The sequence below is a fragment of the Aquila chrysaetos genome, chromosome 1, assembly GCF_900496995.4.
Source record: "Aquila chrysaetos chrysaetos chromosome 1, bAquChr1.4, whole genome shotgun sequence".
Classification (NCBI taxonomy): domain Eukaryota; kingdom Metazoa; phylum Chordata; class Aves; order Accipitriformes; family Accipitridae; genus Aquila; species Aquila chrysaetos.
The window spans coordinates 44,541,917-44,567,699 of record NC_044004.1 but is presented as its reverse complement, the minus strand read 5'-3'; the positions used below and the strand labels follow the sequence as shown (position 1 = coordinate 44,567,699).

Sequence of the window (25,783 nt, the reverse complement as noted above, 5' to 3'; positions counted from 1 at the left end):
GCTACCATCAATGCCTAGGGGAAAAAACCCAACAAACAAACATCTCAGATCTTGCAGTCATGTCTAGAGAGGTAAAACAGGGTTTCTAGTCCATTAAATTTTTGCTTAGATGTTTTTAGTCTGAACCGGATGGATGCCAGGATTTTTCTAATTTCTGGTAGAAATTAGCCAGAATTTCCAAGCAAACTTTGTTTTGGAAACATCAGAGCATGCATGGTCTTCCCTAAAGGAAAGTTGTTAAACACTGGCTATCCAGCTATGTGCTGCAATTGCTCTATTAAACTGGCAGGCTTGTCTGTTTTATCTCTGTGAATGTCATTTTCAATGGGCAGTAGGAGGAGGTCCTAAAATCTTTCACCTCAAGTCCTGGGTGACTTCATTTGGGCAGAATTTGCAGCATGTCTACTGTCAAGTAAGAATTCTCACTCCCCAGAGCTACAGAGCTTCAGGCTGGTCCTGGATTTTCCAGGCTCTGAATCTTAGCTCTGCAACAGGTAGCCCCAAGTGTAATAACCTGTGAAAAATAAAAGAAGGAAAGCAGGGAAGGAGTGGGCTGCCCAAGAGCCCAGGAGTAGGCTGGGCAAAGGTTTACTTGGGCCCTATCCTGAATCCAGTGTCCCTTAAGTCTTCAGAGTAAAACCCTTCAGTCCTGAAAAGTTGTTGGGGTTTCTTTTGGTTCATTGGTTGGTTTTTAAAGTTTGTATTTTTTTTTTTTCTTGGAAAGTTTCCAGCTAGCCCCTCTGTGGAGTGAATTAAATTTAGGTGATGCATGCTGGTCCTGTTATTGGCTAGAATCCAATTTTCCTTAGATATTCTGTAAATGCTTGGAAATTTCTCTGAACAGAAAATTGATGTCCACCAGGGTGTTACCAAATGCTTGACCTCACTCAGGAAGATGGAAAAGAGTTAATCACTGACTTAAAAGTAGCAGTTGACCAGGTACTAGTGGCTGCATTTCATAGAAATCAGTCTATATGTTTGGAACTTTAAAAGGACCAGTTTCCCAAAATTTAATGCCTTGTTGCTGTAAGTAACAGGGACCATAAATTCAAAAGAGGTAATGTTCATGGAAGCTGGCAACTGATTAGACAACCCACCGGATGCCCAAAAAGACACGATTTCATAGACATGAAGAAGTTATGCTGGGCAGAAAATAGCCTGGTTGTAAGAAACTGTTAAAATGGTGCTACAAAATAGAATACAAAATAAAACAAGTTTTCTGATGAATTTAAATAATTAATGACAATGAATATAACTTGAAAGTTTAAAAATGTGTCTGAGTAACAAGAAACTTAAAGACAGATTCATGCCAAGACAATCAGAAGATGTTTAAAACACAAAGAACAAACCAGGAATTCCATTTCTAGACGCAGATGGTAAAATCATAGACCATCAATGCAAAACAGGTAAAATAGTCAATAGATATTTCTATTATATATTTGGAACTAAGCTGTAGCTATAAAAAATTTATAGAATAGAATTACATTATAAAACAATTAGAAAATTTACCTCCTGTGGTAGAGGGGGGAATGAAACAGCATCTGTCCACCCCCACGTCCCCTCAGATCAATAGACCTAAATAACTAACTCTCACAAACTTTAAGAGAACTAACAGAGCCATATGACAAGCCAGTACTGTTTGTTTGTTTTTTTACAAACCTTGTAAGTTATTATACTATTATATTGTTTATTCTTTATTCTAGTGCCTAATTCTACCTACTTATTTCTTTTTTAGAAATTACTCTAAAGAAATTTTATTGAGAGCTACAATCATTTTATAGATATGTCTATCCCACCCACTGAGGGATATTGCTCCACATGTTGAGAGGCTGATGGGTTGGGTAGGTCACTTTCGTGAGCTTTTCTTTAATTTATCATTTTTCATTAATTTTCATATTCAGTTACTATTCTGTTCTAGGAGTATTTTGGGGGGTATGAGTTTATATTCATTTCTTTGGACTGAAGCTGGAGCATTTCCTGCATCATTTCAGAGCTGAGACATTGAGTTCCATTGGCCAGTGGACTGTAACTAGTTAGCAGATGTCAAATCACAAACCTTTCTCATAAAAGTTGTGGAAGTGCTAAATTGGCAAAGATTGAGATGAAGTCACTGTATTTAACTGATGCTTTGCTATAACATCCTTGAAGTTCATGATCAAACATATCCCAATGCATTATGCATCTGCTCAAATATATCACTGCTTAGCAGTATGTTTTTATTGGATTCAGCCCATGCAAATACCCTTCCTAGGGGTAGCATTTTACAGAAATTATATTAATTTCTTCTATGAGCTGTTAGGCTGGAAGTGAAGTCTCCTGTAGAAGAAATAATTGTAATCTAAGATCACAGGTTTTATTTATTGCATTTCAGTCAGGAAAAAAATTAAAAATATGTTTATTGCATTACAGATTAAAATAAATAACTTTAGGAATATCAATGCCACGGGAGTCTTCTCTCCATTTTCGACTCATTTCAGCCAGAAATATCCCTGCTATGTTGTGCTTAGGTCCTGACCTTCTTATAGGTTATAATAAAAGGGTGTTCTTGCCATTGAGCCTCTATTCAGCATGAAGAACTACTCTCAAACCTTATTTCCACTGCAAAAGGTTTCTTTTCATGCTTGCCTGCCATGTCCTTTTGAGACACTGTGATATACTCTGTAACCTCTCGTGGTTGATGCTTTATCACTAGAAATAAAATTGAAATAGCTCTTCACCTAATTTTGGCTGATAAATTTGGCTGTGTTTCTCCAGGGTAAAGAGATGGCAAGTTTTAGGTGAAGACTCCACAATGAGAAGCCTAAGCTGGTAAAGCCATTTATGTTCAGTTATTAAAAGATTATGAAGAGCTCTTTCCATGACAAAGAATAAAACTGAAATTGGATGGTGGCAGTGTCATGAGCTGGTAGGCACAAGACCTCAGTGACAGGCATGGAAGAGAAGCAACCTGAAGGGAATAAGCTCCCTCGCTTGTAAATGCTGACCGGGGATAGTGAGCTAGTGCAGGCTGCTGTGTGTCCTCTGCAGCTTTGGCAGTCTCTGTGGAGCATGTCAGTGCGATGCGCGGCCACCGGCCTTCTACCTATATGCTGCTTTGTGGATGGCTTGAAAACTGCTGCTTGCCCAAACAGGATTTGTATTAGGATATGATTTCTGAATGCTTCCAAGGCACCTTGCGGCTGCACTCACGCACGGTTGTCATTTTTGCATCGTTTCAGTCATATGTTTTACACTATGGTGTTATGTGCCATTGCTTCGTCACAGACGAGGAGTAGAAAGTTGTAGGGCAGGAGAAGGAAATGAACATCTGAAGGTGGAGGATTAGAGTGTAACTTGGGAAATGCTTATAGGAGCTCTGTTGCTGGAGAAATCATCTTGTGGAGTTACACTCTGAATGTGGAATTAAACGTAGCTGCAAGAGACTTCCCTGAACACTGCCCAGCTCCTATGACAGGAGTTCACCTCTAACCAGAAGCACTACTAGCATGGATGTGACTGTGATCTGCACGTAGGGCTGGGCTATGGGAAAACCGAAGGCAGTAATGTCTTTTCCAACTGTAGAAGATATGTGCTCTTCTGCAAAAAGCTACTGTAAAGAGCCATTTTACTGCAGACAGGAATCTTACCAAATGCTTACATATGACATAATATATAATTTGCTTTCATAACAGTAAATTGTGCTCAAACAAGCAAATCTAATTTTATTTAAAAAAAAAAAAAAGGTTGAAAGCGGCACAAGAAAAAGGTTGGTTGATTATTTTAAAAAGAAGTTACTTTATTATCTTAGTTACCACTGGAGAATGTGGTAAGCATTATGATTTAGCTGGTTTAATGTTCCACTTTAAGGACTTTCCAACAGAGTCCCTTCCTGCCCAACACATCCAGCTGAGGCTCCCCTGAGTTTTTTGATTCACAGGTACAACTGCTTCTCTGACGTGCGTAATGTCCCTGGCCATTGGAAAGTTTGGCATTAGCAGGTACAATTCCTTCTGAAGCCCATGAGATATCCACCAAAGTTGAGAGCTGGGTTTTACTCCTGAACTGTAATAGGACCAAAAACTTCTCCGTATGGTGCAACTGAGAACACATGATATCTCGAATCTTTGTTCACCTTATAACTAGAAATATTTGCAGCTTGCTGTGAATATGGTAGCATGTTACAGGAATATAATTGCAAAGGAAAACATGATGAATGACCTTGTCTGCTATCTTCACTACTGTTTAGCTTTGATGGTTTTACATGTGTTATTACTTTCTCTCTAACAATTTAATCTTGTATATTTGCCCTTGAATTTGACACTAATGTATGCAACATTTGTGGGGGCTTTTTTTTCCCAGATGGGGAAAATCATTGTTACAGAACAAAAAAAAAAAATCAATTTCTTAAAAAAATATAACTTCGCTTTGATCCAGTAAAAAAAAAAAAAGAAGCTGCTGTCATTATTAGCAAACCCAAGGGGACCATAAAATTTTCACTGGTGCCCAGATGAAAACATTTGCTTTCTGCTCAAGCTGTTATTTTAAATCTGTCTAAAATTTAAATTTAAATAAGATGTCTCTGAAAAAACTTGTTGAACTGATGTTTTATTTAGATATTCTTTATCTCCTACTGAACAGAGATTCTCCCTATAAACTATACTTATGGGAAATAGTTTGCTTTTGTCTCCAAGCTCTTTTGCATTTAGGACATAGAATAAAATCAGTAGCAGTGCTCTTGCAAAATACCTGTTGCAACAGGGCTGTGTTTTATTTTCTACCAGTCCTACCAATTGGTACTTTCAGGATTTAAAAACATATTTCTAACTTTAAAAGGGAATTAAGCTATTGCTAATAATTTAATGAAATCATTAGCCTTTCCATTTAGCATTAGGAATTCAACATTGTACTTCTGAGAAAGTGACCTCAGTATAAATTGAAATAGAAATTCTCTGGAAAAAAAAAGGCAGCAAGTAGGGCTTTTCTTTCTTGCTGAGCCAATTGCCAAAAGCCCTAAAACAGGCTAATGAAGTTCACTAGATTTAAAAAAAACCAACAAACTTAGATTAGCTTGAATATTCTCAATACTAATTACTTGCCTTTTACAGGGAGAATATATTTGTTGTACTTTTCTCCATTCTCTGTCTACAGCATCTCAGTATTTGCCTCTGTCTCCTTAAACTTCTCAAGCTGCTGTTTTCAGAAAATGTGTTTTTAAAGCATCTTTGGCTTCCCTGGGCATTTTCTCCCAGTTGTGCTCTCCTGCCATTTTTCTGCTAATCTCAAAGACTCTGCACACATGTTCCCATCTAGTAAAATTTTTTTTCCTCAGTCTTGGAAACTTCTTTCAGGCTGTTAGCATGATAAGCTTAACTAGAAAAACAGACAGATAAGGTGGGATATTATTTTGTTGCTTGGATACCATCAATCAAACACCCAGTATAGACTATGGAAGATGGTGCTATTTTTCTTCCTTCTCCATTTTTCTCTTGAAATTTGTAGGGCTCTGCACTAGAATCTCAACATTGATCATATATGTGTTCAATGGGTGTATGGACAAGGTTGGTAAGTAATGTTCAATTAGATGCCCACTGTGAAACTGTCAGTGGAGAATTTAGCCTTTTCATGTTTCAGTACAGAAACTGAGTCTGTCGTCACCAAAGAGCAACTAGCTAGAAGAAAGAAAGATTTTAACACTGGCTGCAGAGAGATTGTATCTAAACGGCTTGGATGTTTTAGATGTTTAGCTCCAGTTTGATGTAGTATCACATATACAAGTAATTCCTGTAAGAGGCAACAGGTTTTAATTCAATTAGAGCATATTCCTGAAAGTAAACCCATGCTTTTAAGTGATTTTCTAAGTAAAACTGTTTCCATGAATGAGGGCCTTAGAACGCAGGTCAGTAAATACTGTGCTTTTCCCCATTGATGCATCACTGTGGAAGGACAATTGGAACAGAAAGGTCTTTCTCCAACCACAGGGAGCACTCAGTTAGTCTTGACTCCTTGCCTCGGAGATGGATGTAGTTAGGAATCACAGTGATGTCCTACTTCATGAGCTGGGACATTCTCCCAGCTTCAAGAGACAGTTTATTATTATGAAGACTGGTAAATAATGCATATTATTTTTCAACATGCTCAGAACTTGGAATGAACGTTGATTGTACAGCTCCACTAGAAAATAATTCAGTCATCGTAGATAATTACTTTAGGTGATGACACATTTCCAGGGATATTTCCATGTTGCATGGATATTTTCCTTAGGGCATCTTTGTAAACACTTGGTCTATAAAGTGGTGAAGATATTTTACAGAATACACATTGGATGTGGTGTTTCTTGGATAGAGAAATTAAGCCTCTCTTTTTCTGTTGAATCACCTGTTACTGCATTTTCATAAGAGTTTGTAGAGGAAAAGCCCTGTCTGAAATTACCACTTAATTAATTAATAAAGCTTGAGTCAACACAGCTAAATCCTGCCTTATATTTAAAAAACTTTTATATCTAATGTGATTTTCCAGAGGAAACTGAATACAAATATATAATATCCATGTTCCGCTCGTGATTGTTTTTCATTATGGTCTTTGATGGCTATCAGGATTTTCTTTTGATGATTACTAAAGCCAACGCTTTAAAGAAATCTTTTCAAATAAACAAGTATCTATTGTTATGTTCAAGTGCTTGTGTGGTCAAACACTTCTGCTGAATAAACTTTGCTTAAATTTCTGTCACTTATTTATATGGAACTTTATTATGCTTGAATATTTGAATCTGATGGTTCCTCCCGGTCTGTCAAGTTTCAACAAGTACTAAAACTACAGTACCAAGCATTTATAAATGTAACTTAGAAATCAATCTGATGTGTGCAGAGACCAGATAAATGTACATCAGCTCAGGTTTCTCATCAGCATTTCTGATGTTAGATACTGAGGCAGAACAACAAAACTAGCATTGGCTCTCTGCAAGGGTGGCTTCAAAGAAAAACTACAGACAACTCTTGGGTCTTATTTTGCAACATGGATCCTCTTCATACATGAGATGGATCTCTTTTTCCAAACAAATGTTTACTAAGAATACATGTTACAACAACTTCTCTTGTGAATATAAATGTGTTTTGAAAAGTTATGCTTTCATTTGGTAGAGTTAAACCACATTCTGTAAGTGAAAGAAAATGCCCCAGTAAAAGCACAAAGTTTACGTAGCATAACTGGGCCCTGAATGAGAGATTTTAAAAGGCACCTGCTAAATTCAGGCCCACTTCTCTTCCCATCCCTGAGCAACCAAGGTCTGCCAGCAAAAATCAGTAGCATAAACTTTGCCTAATATTAGTTCACCCTGCACTGTTTTGCTGCTATCAAAAATTAGCTATTTTGTAATATCTAACAGTTTTCTTCAGTTAGTCTGACCACATTTACTAGTCAGGACGTAGAGGTCTACTTGCTTTATAACAATGCTGATGGTGAGCACTGAAGTTAGCAAACTGTCTCCGTTGAAGAAATAGGTTAATTTCTTTTGTTCTAATGTTAGCCAATGATTTGGTTAAAACATAAAGACCTGGCTCATGAGTAGTTTCTGTTATTTCTTACACTTCTGTAATTTTAGGCTTTTACATGGATTTGGTTTTTAGGCCTGTGGATTAAATTAATACTGATTTGACAATTAGCACTTTCATGCAAGGGTCCTGATATTGCAAATGTTTTCAGAAGTTATCCAACTTACAAGGGAGGGTTTACAGGGCAGTTAGCAGAGAAGTTAGCATGGTTGTTTGATGTTGTGTCAGAACATCTGGGTTTAGCACCAGCCTAACACTGTCATATGGAAGTAGTACATTTCCTTAAACTGGCATTTGGCTTTGTTTTACAAAATTCTTATTACAAAATTTATAGAAAATAATAAACATAAAAGGTCTCTACTCTACAGCTTAGTATAAAAACTTCTGTATGGTTTATTTCAATGTATAAATTTATTTTCTTGCTTGTTCTCAAGTGCTTTTAAAACAACAAAGTTATGAACCTCTATATTCAAATATTAATTAGAATTTATTTAAAAATTATTGACTGTCAATCAAAGCTGTAAATTGTCCACTGAATTCTTTCACTTGTGATTAAAGGGTCTTAGGAGTGACTGTTTTCAGGAGTCATGCAAAATAGCCATCAGAGCATAGGCAGAAGATGAGTTGTCTCAGTGCCCTAGAGATGCTGTTGGTTGGAGGGAACATATATTGCAACCTAAGGCACATTCCCTGAGTCCAAACCTAAAGCCAGACTACAAGAAACAAGTGAACAAGAAAAATGTACTTCACTGAATTTTTTTTTTAAATGAACAAATCCTAATGCAAATTTGTTTGCAGATTCCTTTTTCTGAATTGCAGAACTGAATGGCACTTTTCTACTTTCTTTATAGTCTCTCTTTCTCTCTGCTGTCCAACTACGATGTGCATGAACATACAAAAAAAGACATACTAATGAGGGTCTATTACCCCTTAGACAGTGTCATGGCGATTAGGGCACTTTCTGGAGGTAGGAAAGGTTGCTCAAACTCTCTTTAAGTTTCTCTAGCTCAGAGAAAGGAATGAAATAAGACTTTTTACTGTTCTTGGTGAGCAACATAATATTTGGACAATCTGTATTTCAGCGGCAATCTACAGCAGTCCTGCAGTATTGCTTGTGGACACAGGAAATTGGACACTTAAAAGCCATCTGAGGCTGAAAATGAGTGTAGTATAAACGACCAGCAAAGGTGGCAAAACTTCACTTTCATTTACAGTAGGGAGAGGTGGGCCACCTTCTTGATTTGGTTTATGGGCATCTGGTTTTCATCTGCAAACTTCTTGTCCTTTTATTTTAAAAATTAAGTTTGAAATGTCTCCTTTGGTGTGTGTAGGGGGAAGGTTCTGGTTTGCTTTTGTTAGGATCTTACACCATTTTTTTGCTTGTCTGGGGAAAAAAAGGGTTTCTCTGTTTGTTTGTATCAGGCTGACCTAGGATGTTTTTAGTTTTCAGTTCAAACACTGGAACAAAAGTACTCTCCAAACCTGCCCCACAGCCCCAGCCCTCTGTGTAACTTTACACTAGAACAGAACTGTAAGCCAGCTTGTCTGGCCCATATTTCCAAGGAGAGTCTGATATTTTTTAAGTATCTTCACATCAAACAAAACCACTAACAAAAGAAAGGCATTTTTTGCATTTTAATTCCAAATGAAGGTAGAGGAAGGAAAAATGAAACGTGTGTGTACTGAAGAGCAAAAACTGATAGGAGAGGTAAATAATCTTCCAAGTTTGCATAGAGTAGAAACGAGGCATTGTAACAACATAATATATTTAAAAATATAGCTCCTTTAATCTTCTTGCTGACTTGAATTTCAGCTTCAGTGAGGCTCAAGATCTTGCTAAAGAAATGTCTTTTCCTTGTTGTTTGTGACAGGAGAAAACAGCACTATTAATGACAGGGAATTATTAGGGAAATATCTTGGCATTTTTAATGTAAGAAAGGAAGCAAATCATAGTCATATGTATCTTTTGTCCGGCTCGGAATTATCTCTATCATGTTGGAAGTTTTTATTCGGAAGTCTGTGTTGACTCTAATGATTAGGGCCAGAAATCCTACAGCTGACAGGAAAGTGACCTATAAATAATGATCTATGATGGACTTGTCATTTAGTCACTAAATGAAATATTCTAGTACCTGCTTCCTTTGTCTTGTTTCTCAGTTTCCATCTTCTCTAAGGTTATTCTTTTTGACATATCCCGCTAGATATCTGGTAGGAATAGGTTTTCTTTGTCTTGTAAATGTATTCCATTTCCACCAGAAAAGTACCACTGAAATATTATCAGAATTATTTTTGTAAACAAGAACCCCACTTGAATACAACTGGATACAGTTAGTACTGGATTTCCAAGTCAAAGTTAAATAATTTTTTTAAAAAATAAAGGTTTATAAATACATGTATACAGATACATTAAAAAAACAGGACTAGAAGGAGTTGCTTACAATGCAGTATGAATTCTGGAGTTTTGAGCAAATGAAAAAGTCAGAATTTAGTAAGAATATAAATCTACAACACATCAAATACACTATAGTAATTACCTGCATGCATCCTCTAACTACCACGCTGTATAAAGAAAATCAGCCAGCTCATGGTAACAGCTCTCTTAGCCAATAATAAAACAGTTCTTCAGCAAGGAGTAAATTATTTAATTTCATTTAGTAATGGTGAAAAATGTGCATATGGGATGATAACATCATGTAGCAGCTGGTCTTTGAGTTTGCATCCCAGCTTTTTACGTGGTAACTTGTGTGGTCATGTCTTTAATGATAAGAATCCAACGCTTCCCCTGACACCTCTAATTGATAATTCCTAAAAGGATCTGTGCCAGGTCCATCCACAAAAAGGGGACATTCTTGTTATTGAGGTGGAGAAAGATGTTGGGAGAGAGAAATCTAGCACCACTGTAGTCCACGTGAATTTCACCGTTGAATTTGCTGAATCCAGGATTTCTCCCCAAACTTGCAGTTCAGATCTCCTTTGTTTACTCTGAGTAATGAGACAAACAGAAACACCCATGCCAAATGTGCTTGGTTAACACGCTTTCAGCAAGCCTGCCAAAAGTGAACTCCCCTTGCAACACAGTTCAGTAAGCATTATACACATAGCATTAGCAGTTGACACTGCTTAAAGTACCTTCCAGTACCTAAAGGGGGCCTACAAGAAAGCTAGAGAGGAACTTTTTACAAGGGCATGTAGTGACAGGACAAGGGGTAATGGTTTTAAACTGAAAGAGGGTAGATTTAGATTAGATAAGATATTAGGAAGAAATTCTTCACTGTGAGAGTGGTGAGGCAGTGGAACAGGTTGCCCAGAGAAGCTGTGGATGCCCCATCCCTGGAAGTGTTCGACGCCAGGTGGGATGAGGCTTTGAGCGACCTGGTCTAGTGGAAGGTGTCCCTGCCCGTGGCAGGGGGGTTGGACTAGATGATCTTTAAGGTCCCTTCCAACCCAAACCATTCTCTGATTCTATGATTAAAAGGCTCTGATAGAACACTGCATGAAAGAAGAACCATAAAAACTGGGGTTTGTACCATCTATGTTTCTGTAAAACTTGCAGAAATTTATGTTGGCAAATAAATTAGGGTAGGCTTAATGCAAAGTAATAACTCAGTTATTTTGACCTTTGTTTTTGTTTGTAAGCTTACATCATCGACAAGAAAAGGTGGTATGACTGCAAGATCCCCAGTGTTGTATCTGCCAGTCTCACCTTCCCTCTTTTTTGAAGCAAAGGTGATTACTACAGGAAAAGGAATTATAAATTTGTCTAAAAGTGGCTTAGTAGACCAGATACTTCCTCTTGAGATTATGCTTCGTTGATGGAATAAATCACAATATTTTTTGTTTCTAGTTGAATCTCAAGGATAACTTTTATCTCATGTATAATTCAGCTCACTGTGTTTGAGTAACTCAATACATACGCTGTTCACTCATCACTTGAATTCCAATTTTTTAGTCTACATCATTTTCTGTTGACCTGCAGTAGAAAATATGCTGTGATCTGTGCCATGGCCATTACTTGTAATGTCTAGTAAACAACTGGAGTGACTAACACATGTCTTTGAAGACTACTCATATATGAAAACTATGCTTATGATTTCATTTGCTTTAGCAAGGTTGTACATCTGCTCATAAAAATGTCGATTCTTGGCTGAGCTGGAAATGATGTTTTTCAACTGCAGTGCTGCAGTTCTGCTCATCTGGCTGGTCACACACTACTACAAAAAAGAGGAATCATAGTTCATAACTGGAGATGGAGCTATTCCACTCTTCTTTCCCTTTTGTTTAGCAAGCTTCAACAAATGAGGAGATACAGCAATAGGTGATGAAAGGCATGCTTGTAACAGTGCTAACATTAAAAGCCTTACAAATATCAATGCTGAATCAACTTTCTGTGTCTTTCCTTCTCTAATCAGCTGTACAAAACAGTCCGGGAGATATATAGTATAATAGCTGAAAGAAAGTGGATAGAAACACAATGTAGCTGATACAAACAGGGTGGCCAAAAATGTGTACAATGAGGGAACCAACGGTTTCATACTTGTACTCCAAGCATTTGCTTTAATGGCCACAATTGTGTCGGATGGAGTCAGCTACATTTTAGTCAAACTCTTCATAATGGGCCCTATCTACACACTTATTTTCATTAGAAAGAGTGTAGATTCCACACTATGACCTGGATAGTCTGAATGGCATGTATAGTATTCAATATAATATTAATATTGAAATTAGTTATGATCACTCTGTGACAGCAGAAGAATGAAAGCACATTAATATTCCCAATGCACCAGATGTGTCCTTTCAGACTGTTCAGGTATCACCTAGACAACTAAAGGAGTCCACTGCATTCAGTACCTGATTTCTAACTCCTCATCCTTGTGTAAAACAAACCTCTTCACAATGTGACAAGCAGCTTGCTATAGTGAAAGCATCCTAAAGGTATAGTTTCTCATACAGACAGTGTTTGGTTGCTGCAAAGGATACAGTAAAGGTGATATTAAGAGTACACAGCCTATAATGAAATAAGTTGGTGCATGCATACTTTAATCTGTAAAAAACCCTTTACCATAACAATAATTGAAGGAAATAAAGCCCTTGGATTTATCACCATTTGCCTAGTTGAGAGGACCCAAGTTTGTTCAAGATTAGGCTCTATCTTCCAGGATACTAGTGAGCAATTAATTTTAATTTTAGGATATTTCTATAAGCACAGGACCTAAAATTTGTATAGGAGTGCTTGGCCTATTATCCATCTGTTAGTAAACAACACATTATCTTTTCTTTTCCAAGTGATGGCTGGCCATTTCCTCATTTGCCCATCTGCTTTTGTAACCTTTTATAAAAGGATTGGAAAAATTCCTGTTTTGTATGTTTAGTTAAGAAATCTGAGATTCTGAACCATTTCTTAGTCTCCTTTAGATGCATCATTCAAAACCACACCTAGTAAGCTGTTAGGGGTTAGTAGCACACCAGAAATATGTAGATTTTCAACGATGCAGGAAATAGAGTTTGAATTTCTTGGTCTTACCATTGCAGAGAGTGTTACTCAGCAGAAAATATTTGTTTGCAAAAAAGCTTTCTTTGCCAGATGTGAGTTTCAAGATCGCATCAGTGCAAAAGATTTGAAATGCTTTCCTTTTCAGCAAAACAATTTTAATGGATGATTTTCTGATTAACTTACAGCACTTGCCAAAGCTTTTGCATAATTCTTCAGTTCTAATATATTTGACTGAATAGTAGCCTGCGGAGTAATGTCAAATAAACGCATATTTCAAACAAGAGCAGGGGGAAATGTAATTTTCCACCCACTAACAGGCTGACCATATATTCAGAAGTGGTATTTGGCAGGAGCTTGATTCAATAAGTTATGAATAGCCGCTGCCCACTGTTTTACTACACCCCCTACACAGGGCTGCAGTGAGGACCTGCAAAGTCTACAATTGCAAAGGGGACCTAAATTCCAGGATTGTAGGAGTCCAATATTTGAGATCAGCAGGAGAACTATGAAGCTGGCAATGAACAAGGAAGAAGCAGAACTCTAATCAAGACTGAATCAGTGCTGACGTGATGATTTGAAATCCAACTTTAAAAATAAAACAATAACAGATCTGGTTCTATACGGTCTGATATTGCCACCCAGCCTGAATTACTGTTGACAGCTCATAATTTTATTGCACCAGCATGCCTGATTGCTGTCACTGTGCCAGAGATTTGATACTTCTGAAATTCAAACTGGGAAGGAGAGTAGATCATATCTGAAAATAAACTATCAAGTGAAAATTTCTATGGCAGAGGCTTGTTTACCACATCTTCAGATGGGCAGCTCAGAGAGTCTGGAGGTTGCTGAGTATGAATTCCATGAGAAAAAAATTATAGGTACTATTAATACTTTGCAATTTCCATCCCTAAATCTGTACAATGTAACTGAGCATTTTTCATCTACCTTATGGGTTTAGAAACCAACATGTACAGCATTTAAGGAGAGATTTTGCAAAAGGGCATGAAAAAGGAGTTTGAATCCCAATTTCCTACTGTGGCAGAAGCCCAAGCCCACATAGGACTTGATCTAGCAAGAAACCAAAACAAAACCACTGGAAAGTCATCCACTGATTCCAATTGGATTTGAAACAGACCTACAAGTCAGTTTCAGATCTTAGAGACAGAGAGGTGTAACAGAGCCCTTCCTACATCTGCTAGCTAATGGCCAAAGCAAAACAGTGCAACAGTAACTGTTTCAGACAGGTATAACTTAAATCAAAGGAGTGATCTTCCATATTATTTTCTCCCTTGAAAAACTACAAACTGTTCTAATGTAGCAAGAAATATGAGCTGATTCTATGATATTAAAAAAAATATCCTTATATACATGACCTTTTAACCTTAATTAAAATGGACACTGTGAGGATGCTGCTGGAGTGAAGCACCTGCCACAGATATGAACACCATGAGTTATAGAGCGTGGGTTCCTCTCTTTGTGATGGGATATTGCTTAGCTGCAAGAGCAGCCCCTGTGCAACTTTGCTCAGTTGCTTTTGAAATAGCATAATCTGGAGAACTGTTGTCAGTCTGCGTAAGCAGCATTGGTCTGTGCGTGCAGCCTCCTATTACGGTGTTGCTCTGATATGTGCTATTGTATTTTCCTTTTAATGTTTTATACCGTTTGTAGTGTTTCAGTTTTTCTCTTCTGAAGGATACAATACTGATCGGTCTTGTGGAGGACCCCAAACTGCAATCCTTTGTTTAACAGCACTTCATGAGTAAGGATGAGATGCTGCTTCCTTTATTCTGTTATACTGCTCGATATTTCACAGCAGACTCACTCAGGCCACCAAAATCCACTGGAGGGCTATTTTTCCTCTCTACTTTGTGCAGAAGTGGAAAAATATCAATTAGAAAGTGTACTGATGCTTTCTGGATAGGACTTCTGAGTGCAAAGTGCAGTCCAAAAGACATTGGGAGAAAAAAGACATAAAGAGCACTGCAGCGAATAAGGTAACAGTGAGACAGTATGTGCCTATAGGCTGGCTGCATTGAAATGAACATCTCATTAAAATAAGGCAGATTTGTATAACCAGTTATACTCTTTGTAGTTCTCAATTTTAACATCTTAGCCAATGAAAATGTCATTTTGGCTAGCATCAGTTTGGTTTCTAGTCTAGTGCAGGGCCATCTCCAATCCTCAGGCACTGTCAGAAATACTTTCCTCTAAAACAAACTTCCATGACATTACTTCTGTGTCTACAGGTTTAGGAACATCAGCACTGCACTGCTGATCTTTTAGACTTTGGCAATACAATAAAACAATTACAAATTAGGTGGGGTTTCCCTTTTGCTTTAGAGATCTTGAGCACACCTACTTCCATCCTGACAGCAGCTACTTGACATTCCAACCATATTAGGGGCAGCTAATGCCATAAGAACAACGGCAAATCCACCCAAAAACATTTTGGAAAAGCAACAGGCAGGCTCTAACTGCTTCAGTTGTGTTGGTCAAAAAAATCCCCCAAGTCTACGAAAACTAGATCTAGCCATGTTCTGGCCAGTTGTTTCAAGATGCCAGGACCCAGCCCATTGGTACTTTATTTACATTCCTATGGTAGTACATGGCTCAATTCACATGCTAGTGTATTTATGGTGGAAACATGTAATAGAATTCCAACTGATGTGGCATACAGTCACTTTAAAACTGAGTAAACTGTATTGAAATCAGGGAGACATGAGGTGGAACATGCTATTAAGATAGGGTAACAGAGAAAGCCCAAAAGGAAATTGCAAAAAATACTTTTAAAAAATAGTTTTCTTTCACCGATCTTAAATTTTTTTGTAGTGGTTTGATTTGCTGTATGTCCCTCCATGCCTCATAAGAATGACATCTGTTCTTACTGATAGCCTGCAAACTGCACATCTGCTATTAGAATTTCATATTGGATACCTTCTGTCTTCATCCCGACTTACTTATTTATATACTTAAGGAGTTATGTTTGGTTTTGAATATACAAGCTCTTTGAAGCAAAAGTTTGTGTAAGATCACACAATCTTGGTGTGACCTGGCTCTGGATTTCAGGCCCTCTTACAGTGTCTGTCTATAGTTATATCTATATTTGTATATGTGTGTGTTTGTATATATATATAATAAGTTTATAAGCAAGTTACAGAAGCTGAGTTGTAAGAAAATGTAGGTGAAATTAATTTAAGTTCATTTTGCGTAATTAAATGGGCTGACTTTGGGCCTACATGGAGCTTAAAGACCACGTCCTATTGAAATCTGACTGTTCTTCATCTACAGCAGGTGGTTCAAAGAAAAATGCTCCTCTAGTACATTTTAGCTTTGGGCTGTCTATTTCCAGAGAGATCCATAAACTTTGTAAAACAGATGGCTACATTGACAGCTTGCCAGAAACCTAGGGACCACACTTAGTCTACATAAAAACATGAACAAAATTACTATTTCTACTTATAACACCTCTAATAACTGAATTGAACTGAACTGCTGCTGTTTAACCCCAACAGTGTTGGGTTTTATTGTAAAAAACTGTGGGGGTAAGTGGTGATGACAGTCCTAGTTTAAGACCTTTCCAGGTAGCACCTTAGATAACCCTTTCTTTGTTAAAAAAGCATGAGGGACCTTACTAGAAACTATTTAATTGAGTATGCTGGCAATCCGTGCTGTAGTCCTCTGAAGTGAGGAAATGGGATTTCCTGACATGGTTTGCCAATGCAAAAGGCATTACGTGCTACTAAGGGAGCCCCTGGCCCACCCAGTGCCAGGAGGCTCATTTAACAGTTTTGCTAACATGGTTTTCAGTGCAAGATACACTGCTTCTCTAGCTCGTTAACCTCTTCTGTGTTCTGAATATACCGGATACAAGGGAAAACTATGCTGCATGCACTGGTATATATACCGGGTAAGACTAAGACCAATAGCTTTTTCTTTATTCGATGAGAGTCAAGCAAAAATAGAAGATGTAACAACCATTGCTTACTATAGCTTTCTGCTGACATTCAAATATGGAAATGTTTTTTACTTTGTCTTCAATCTTTGAGCTATCCAGCCAACCTTGAATATTACCAGGAAGAAGTGCCACCTAAATCTCGGAGGCATATACATCAGAACACAGCATATTGTAGCTGCTGTTTCTTAACAGGTTTTTGAGCAGCTGCTGAAACTGAAGGAATTAAATATATATTAAACCAATGCAGCAATAAAGACCAAAAAGTTTTGTCCTAGCAGGGGGCTGAGTACACTTTGTATCATACAGTGTTTACTCCTTCTGCTTTCTCCTCTTGTTCAAACAGCAGGACTTCAAGGCAGACAGCCAAGATGGATTCAGCCCTTCGCTGAGGCTGATTCCACAAGTTTGCCATCCTTTCACGGGCACTAGGCTATACATTTGCAGAAGAGAGCTTGATTGACACTTCAGTGTGATGAAGCATAAACGCAATATTTGGATGCTACGTTTACTGGTAGCATGAAAAAATGAAAATTCCTTACTAGCGTCTTCCGAGCTGCCTGAAGCCTCCTGTGCAGCCTGACCTAGAGCTGACCTTGCACAGACACAGTAGAGGTTTCTAGTCAGCTTGTTAGGCAGCAAAGGAATCTGTGTGCAGGGTGAAGCTTGGGGCTCCCATGCAAAGTACTGTCAGAGGGGGGGTCTTTATTGAGCTCTTTCTTTAACTTTGAAATCCATGTGTGAGATTTGTCTTTTAATGACTGATGGGATTTGCAAGGAATCCCTTTGCTACCATCCTGGACATGTATGCAGTCCTGGGCTGCTAAAGTACTCTTGGCTGCAAGGATGGAGTTGATGATAATCACCTGTTTTTGCAGTGTACCACACAGCTTAGAGAGCGTTTTTTTTCCTCAGTTTCAATATTATGATCAGTCCTCTACAAGCCGAGACGAAATATCTCTGGGCGGTCTTCATAGGTGTCTGAGCCTGCACCAGAGAAACATTAGTACTATGTTGACAATAACTGATTGGGCTGGGAGTTATCTACCAGATTTTGCAATAACTATAGTTCTGCCACAAGTGCTGTGACCCCTTAACTCCCATTGCCCTTTAAGCTCTATAAGTTTTATTGTTAAGAGATTTCCAGCCCATCCCTATTCATTACCTTGGAAACATAAACAGAAGCATTACTGAAAATGACTAATAATGAATTTAGCCTAAGCACCCTACTGGGAGGTAGAGGAGCATTATTATCCCCATTTTACAGTTGAAGAATAAGTTCCAGAGTTCAAGGCTGTCCACCAGATCGCCTTCTGCCAAGTCTGTCCTGCCTATATAACTAAGCTATTAACGTGAATTCCTCTGCTGACCACTAATACAACAGAATCAATTGTCAAGATAGGTGGTCTCTCATGTAATCATATTCGAAACCTTTGAGGCTCACTCTATATTAAAACCAACAGTTTAAATCCTGCCCATAAACTTGCCAGCAGTCACTACAGGTTTCTGCAGCATCGGTTTAATAGTCTCTCTGTGTGATACACTACTTAATTAGAAGGCAGAATGCAGCTGCTGGAGCTTAAGTTTCTGTATCATCTCTACATGCAGCCCCTTTGCAAAGCCCAAAGCAACAGTTTAACCTGACTGTGACAATTGCACTGAGAACCGTGTCCTTCTCACTCTTTCACAGCAGAGATGAAAAAGTCATGGGTATCTCAGTTTTCCATGTAGCTATGGCTATGCTTATTCTAAGCATTGAGAAACCAAGACACTCGTTTAAAAATAATGAGATTTTAAACAGATACTACAGTTTCAGTTCTCTGAATTTGTCTTCATGTTTTGTGTGAGGAGGGTTCATGTTTTTAAGTATTTCCTCAAAAACAAAAGAACTTCAGGTTTGGTGGGTTTCTTCAGTGAAGGAGAAAGTTTTTGTATAATCTCTTGAATCCTATTGCATGGATTTTAACAAAACACCACAATTCTGGGTGCAAAGTATGGAAAAACCTCTCTTGCAAGCACCTTAAGCTCTGAGGTGGTGGTCACAGAAAGCCAGATGTTGCTAGTAGCATAGAAATTAAGAAAAAATCTCATGTGGTAGAATGGAGAAATTAAAAGACTCATTTTAGCTTCAACTCTTTGGCAAAGTAGAAGACACGTAAGGCAAGTTCAAAGAATGCTTGACTCCATATGCTCAAGAAATGGATGCTAGGCAGAAGGAAAATATTTAAGGTAATGTTATTTTGTACATTTTTAGTCTATTGAATACTTTTCTGTTAACTCAGGCAGATAAAATGAACTGTGAAGATATAATACTGTACTCTGGGTAAGGCAGCAAACTGGACTGTAGAAGAGACATTTTGAAAGGATTGAAAAGAAAAATTCTATTCAGAGCCTGTGCCTATGTGAAGAGAGCTAGGAAAGGCATTCACAACATAAAGGTGAACTAAGCTTACTCTGGCAGTATGGGACCAGACTGTGTTCAGTCAAAGATCTGGAAAAAGAAATGCACTGAACACAATTTGTAAACTGGATAATGTTGGTCGTGAACAAAAAGGACAGTAGTACCGCTAACTCAGATGAATGTTTTGTAGCTGCAAGTGGATGCAGTTTCAGTGAAAGATGAGTTGACTACCAACCAAAAGCATGTAGGATAGCCTTTCCTTTAAAATAGAGCATTTAACGTGACAGCAAAATGCTGGAAAAAACTCAAAAAACACACAGATAGATTAGAATTCAGGACACAAGGAGGAAAACTCACACTAGAAGAGTACATGAACCACTTATGACTGGGTATAAGCTTGGAAGACACATAGAAAGGTGCTAAAGAAAAGAGCATCCAGGGTTGGGTTAGAAGTCCATAAAGCTTTTGATCTCACCGAAAGGGGATGTGTGTTAGAGTGGTGGTGAGTGAAAAGCCTTTGATAGTGTTTTCTTGGGAAGAGAGTAATAATCAAGAATAGAGCAGAAGTGTTCAAATTTCCCATGCATTAAGTTACTGGGGAAAAATGAACTATAAAAACATTAATAAAAAAAGAAACACTTCTGTAAATGAAAGAATCAGGTATATGTAAGAGAAGGAAAGGAACTGAGGATAAGGCAAATGCTGCTTATTTGTGTACACTTGATGAATCCGCAGAATTCTGGCAGGTACTACTTGAAGTGGGATCCTTGTTTGCGCATGCATCCCTTCTTACATTTTTTTAGTTTCTCACTCTGTCGCTTGAACAACAAGGTGTTTCAAAGGGCTTCACGGAAAAAATTAAAATTCAAGGCACTAGGAAACCAGTTTCTCAGAAACAGGAAAATGAAGTAAAGTGGTATAAAGAAGGACTATTTTGGAAAGAGTTTGAGCTGTTGCATAAACAACAAATCCAGGGTGCACTTATAAGAAAAATTAAACCTGCAAATTTTATAGTTAAAGCTGCGAAAATACATGGATTCTGTGATTATCTAAAAGGGTTCAGTGGTAAGTTATGCAAAAAATTAAAAAAAGTGCTTACTATACTTGCTCAAAAGAGTAACCTGAGTGTGCTATTTGGAATAGATATCCAGAGTACATGAGAAACAACCTTTATTAAAGAGTTTGAGAAATGAGAGTTAATTAAGCTGCAGCCAGGAAGGATGTGGAATATGGCATAATTAACCTTATCCTATTACGCTTGTGCTGGCAGCTAGGTCCAGGAAGAAGGCTTAAAGTGAGAGGCACTGGACAGCCTTAGGAAACAAGAAGCTTGTCTCAAACTACTGCTTGCCTGAATCAATAGGTCTGGGAGTTTGTATACAAGTGTTGGGATAGTCTGTTGCAGCTGTGGGCTTGCCTGTGAAGAAAACCACTGGTCAGGCCAAATATTTATTTGAACTGTGCTCCCTTAAGAATCTGTCTTAAAGGCTTGGCTTCAGGGTCTTGAACTCCGTGTTAGGAGACAGAGCATAACTGGAGTGGATGCGAGCAAGACCAAAACTTTGGAACAGTGAGATAATTATTTTGCTTTTCTATACAGTATTTTACCAAGTTCCTATACATTACAAGTGGGGCTGTATTTTTTCTCCAGCTTTCTGGTGGTGTGGCAGAAATGTGCCAGAATTCTCTTGCATGGACCTGGAAGCAGCAGGGCCACATTTGTAACCCTGATCTGTGGGCAAACTGTCCTCTGGGGAAAAGAACTCCTGCTAGAAAGGCACATCCCACCTGAAGTATCTGCTTCTGCTATTTCAGCATTTGGGGGGCATAGCCGTTTCTAGTGTTCCAGTCCTAAGAGAAATCCAACAGAAATAACGTGCTGAGCTAGAGATGGGTTGCTAGTTAGAAAAGTCAAGGAACTGTTGTCATTTCCTATGTTTACAGAGCGGTATACCTTATATATGAATACTACATTAACAGCAAGAAATATAAGATGAGGAAGCTGATGGCACTGACTGGGAGCCAGAAGTGCTGTTCTTGCTCCTCCGTGGTGACATTTACACCAGTCCGGTGAAAAAATGTTAATTAAAATAATAGAAACTTACCCCTGACAGCTCAGTGCCTTCATCCCTTTATGCCGAATTTAAGGTAATAGTTTGTATCATTGCTTTCACCTAACTACCATGCTGGCAGGCACTCTGGTGTGAGCTTTTCTCAGTCCGTCCTGCATGAGCTTTTTAAATCTGCTTTAAAGCTATAAATACAGGGATATACACATGTCCATGGTGGGCAGGGCACCTGTTTAAGTCCTTCACTAGATGGCTAGTCACTTGGACAAACAAGAGTGCTGTTTTCTGTAGAGACTGAGAACACCTGTAACCACTGCAGTCACCAGTACAGGTTGAAGCAAGATTCCCCCCACCCCAGAGGTGAACACTGAATCCTGATCTTCACCCACATTCAGAGCATTTACTTTAGCTTCTTTTATCCAGTAGCTGGAGGGTTAGCCTCTCTTCCTTTCTTTTCCAGAAATCTAGTTTCTGTAAAAACAAAGCTTTTCTAGCTGAAAAGTTTCAATAGATTAGATGCAAACTGATTAGTCATTTGGGATGAACAAAACTACATGTTCTTAGTAAATGAAACATTTGTCAAAGTTACCTGCCTAGACCTACACAAGAACGTCTTACTCATGTTTTCATCCATAATGGCAATAATCAAAACCTCCACAATAATGCTGCTCATGAGGTAAAGAAAGACCCTTACTTGTGTTGGGTGGTAATCACAGCATGGCTTTCAAAGCTCTGTTTCCTTGAAAGTTGTATCTAGTGAATAAGAAGTTCCTTCAAGCATTTGCAATCTAAAAGAAGAAACAAAACCCAAAAGTGGAGAATGCCAGTCTTTACTCCATTTGAACTTTACCGTTTGTAGAAGAACACAAGTTATAAGCCTCCTGATAACAGGGAGCTTGGTGCACTGTAAAAGCTGTACTAGGAGAAATGATGATGCATACTGGCAGATGATACAAAGTGAAAGGAATGGAAAGCTCATGAGAGGAAATGATGACAGATGGATTCAAGAGCAGAGCTGAGAATTTGGCACTTGAGGCAAAGCCTAAATGAATTGTGAAAGTCTCCTACAGTAAAGGATGCAGCTGTCTCATGTTATCCACCTAATCTTCCATCTCCAAGAGCAAAAGATCTTTAATGAATGGTGCCAAACTTGTTCTCCTTGTCTTGCATGTGTTGAACAACATTCATAATATGGAATCTGTCCAGTATTTCTCTTTCTAAATGTCATAAGTCAGTCTTCCTCAGACTTCCTGTGGTCTTCTTCAGGGCGGAAGCTGTCCCTTTGCCAACCTCATCTTCACTGGGGAAGCTATACACAGGTTAGGTCCACCAGTGTCCCTTATTGTTCTTACATTGTAATTAAAAAAAATCAAACCATTGATAATGCATATTCTGTTCTTGCTAATTGCTTCAAGATCTCCTATTTCTACAGTAGCAATACCAGGTAAAACTGAACTTTGGATAAATCACTAACAGGGCTACAGTTGGGCCACATAAAATATTCACCTCATTTTTTTGATAGAGTGATTAAAGGGGTGTAATTCAAGATCAGGGTTTTCATGCAGCTGAGGGTACTCTTCACGATATCAGTCCAACTATCTTATATGCTGCTTGCTCTAGGTATTCCTGCTGTTGTCAAGACAGAACATTTGCAATAATACATATGGTATTCTGATAACTAGCGGGTTATTAATCAGTGATAAAGGACTGTCTGAAGGCTTACAAGAGAAATACACCATGTGTTCTCGTTAGTAGATACTAGTCTTGATTCTGTCTAAACTCTTGGTCAGTGCTTGGCTCAATGCTTGGCTCAAAATGGAGGGAGGATGATGTCAAATGCAAATGCAGCTGCCTACAGCAAGTGGTTTTCCCTGAGCTTTAAAAACTTACCCCTTTCTTGTTTAAAAATTTAAATAGGAAAGAAAAAAAGCTTTTGACTGGGTTTGGATTTATCTATTGATTTATTCAGTGATGACATAGCATATATTATTAATATAGCTTTTAATTCTTTTAATTTTATGCATCTAATTTATTGTTGCCCAGTCTCCTCTCTCTTGACCATGCACACACACAGTCTAGATATATTGAGGGTACAAACATAAAAATGTTGTTTATCACAGGTGGTGATCTCCCTTTGGCTTCTTGCCTGGATAGGTAGGTAGCAAATTTGTGTGAGTAAATAGCATGTTTATTTATCATCTGTGGTACCTGGAAAACCCCTGATAACACATATAGCATTAGTATCATTTTTCATGAAGACCCCAGGGTCAGGAAAGGCTATGGCAACTCTGAACTCTCATGACAGAACCTTTAAATGACTAGCAGAAAGTAAAACTCTATGTGCTTTCAATTCTTTGTACAAGTCTGCTTGTTTTGAGAGGAGGGTTGGCCAGAAAACAAGAATTCTATTTGCAAAACTATTTGAGGTTTAAAGTATACAACAATTTTGCAATGGAACATTCACATGACCTTTTAGAATTTCTTATAAGTATTGATTCATTCTGGCATAACTAATTACTTGTTGGGTAGAAAACTTTTCTTGGAGTGTGGAGGATTCCATACTCAAAGTTTCTTTCCTCTAGTATATAATGTTTTTCTTTTCTATCTTTCTTAATATTGGTATTTTATATATATATAGAATGGACAAAATGGTACAGCTCTTACAGAACAGAAAAATTCGAGCCAGGCAGTAGATGGAATCTGAAGCCTGAGTCACCCACAAGCCCTTCAAGTGCTCAGGCTATTAACTGTTTTGGATAAGGCTCTCTGATTTTGACCTGCAAGCCCATTCTGGACTGAAAAAAATCTAGCCAATAGTGCTGACATTGAAACCTGCACATTGATTTGATAAATTGTCAATACCTACAGAATTTTTAAAGCTCTTGATCAACCTGGCTGTGATTGTCTTCTGAAATCATAGTTAAGCTAGATTTAAGAAATTGTCAGGTTTTTAAGGATTTTTTTAAAAAGTCAGTCTGTTTTCCTTCTGGTTTAACATGCCTTGAAAAATATAGAGGACATAGTTCATGTCCAAGCACAAGACTTGTAATTACTGCAATCCAAGACCAGAAATTGGATTAAACTATGCTTATGATTTCTGTATGAAAGTACATCACGCAAGACTTAGATTGCTACACTCAATAAAGATTTCTTTCTGGTTGTTGATTGGTATAAGTTTATTGCTAAGAGTGTGAGGGTAGAAAAGAACTACTTGGAAATTATAAACTGCGTTAACTTTATAGTTTATAAATACTTTAAAACACACTGTAAGTATTCAGTATCCAAAGTGCTGATGTCTTCTGAAAAATTGTCTCCTAAAAAAAAAATAAATATTGGTCCTTCATTGTGGGTGTGGAATACTTTGCAGTTCTGGCTCTGACCTGAACACCTAGTGATACTCAAGCACTGACATATGAATACACCCTCACATCAGCATCCTATTTCTATTTGGCCCAGTTAACTCTTAGAAAAACAAATATTTCTAAACCAGCATAATTTTCCTTGATTCTGGCATGAAATAACTGAGCCACAGCATCTGATGGTGTGAAAGCGCTCTGCTTTCCCTGCCTTGCCCATGTCAAGCGTCAGTCTTCCACATGTTTTCGTGACACAGTCTTGTAGGAGTCAGCAGAGTGCCATATAGACTTTGGCCCGAACAGCTGGATGACTGACTGAATCTGCTCACTGACTTCAAATCACATGTTATCAGTGAAACCTTTGCTGCTGTGTTTCCTTTCATTGTGTCCTTAAGCTGACCATTTCCTGCTCATGTCCTTTAAGCAGAGAATATACAGAAGATCAGGGTCAGCCCCGACGCTGCAAACGCTTCACTTATGGTTTGGGAAGATAAAGCTGTTGTTTTACTAAGGTTTGAACAAACATAAAAGTTGCCTACACTTCTTTTTTTCTAATACAGTCACAAAGAACTGATCATAAAAATTTCCTTAATCATCAATTTTTAGCCAATATTGAACTGATTTCTTTAAATGTGGTGTGTAGTTCCAGCTGTGATAAATGCAAGCTATTGCAATCTGGTGGAGGAACCAGAATGTTTTTTAATGACCCTACACTGTGATCTAAGCCAAGCAAATATAATGATTCACCCAGGGAAGATAAATTATTGCCTGGAAAAATGCCAAAGCATTTTAATTTGTAACTGCAACATGTCTCTCTTGGAACCCATTGTAAAGTGTCTGGGATACGAAGTATTTTCCAAATTGTTATATAACTTCATAATTCACAGTGGGTTTTTTCCCCTTCCTCATCCAGCACAGGCATACATGTGCTTAATTTAGACAAAAAAATTGCTTTAAATAGCCACCTGAAAAGCCCTTTGCTATAACC

General features: G+C 38.0%; 1 long non-coding RNA gene across 1 annotated transcript in view; it reads right to left on the bottom strand.

The window, feature by feature from the left end:
* LOC115347013 overlaps window positions 1-21,580 on the bottom strand; it is a 53,608-nt gene extending 32,028 nt beyond the window's left edge. The window contains exon 1 of the long non-coding RNA XR_003925347.1: window positions 21,476-21,580. This is a non-coding gene — a long non-coding RNA (uncharacterized LOC115347013). The remainder of the gene's footprint in view (window positions 1-21,475) is intronic.
* Between the last annotated feature and the right edge of the window lie 4,203 nt (window positions 21,581-25,783).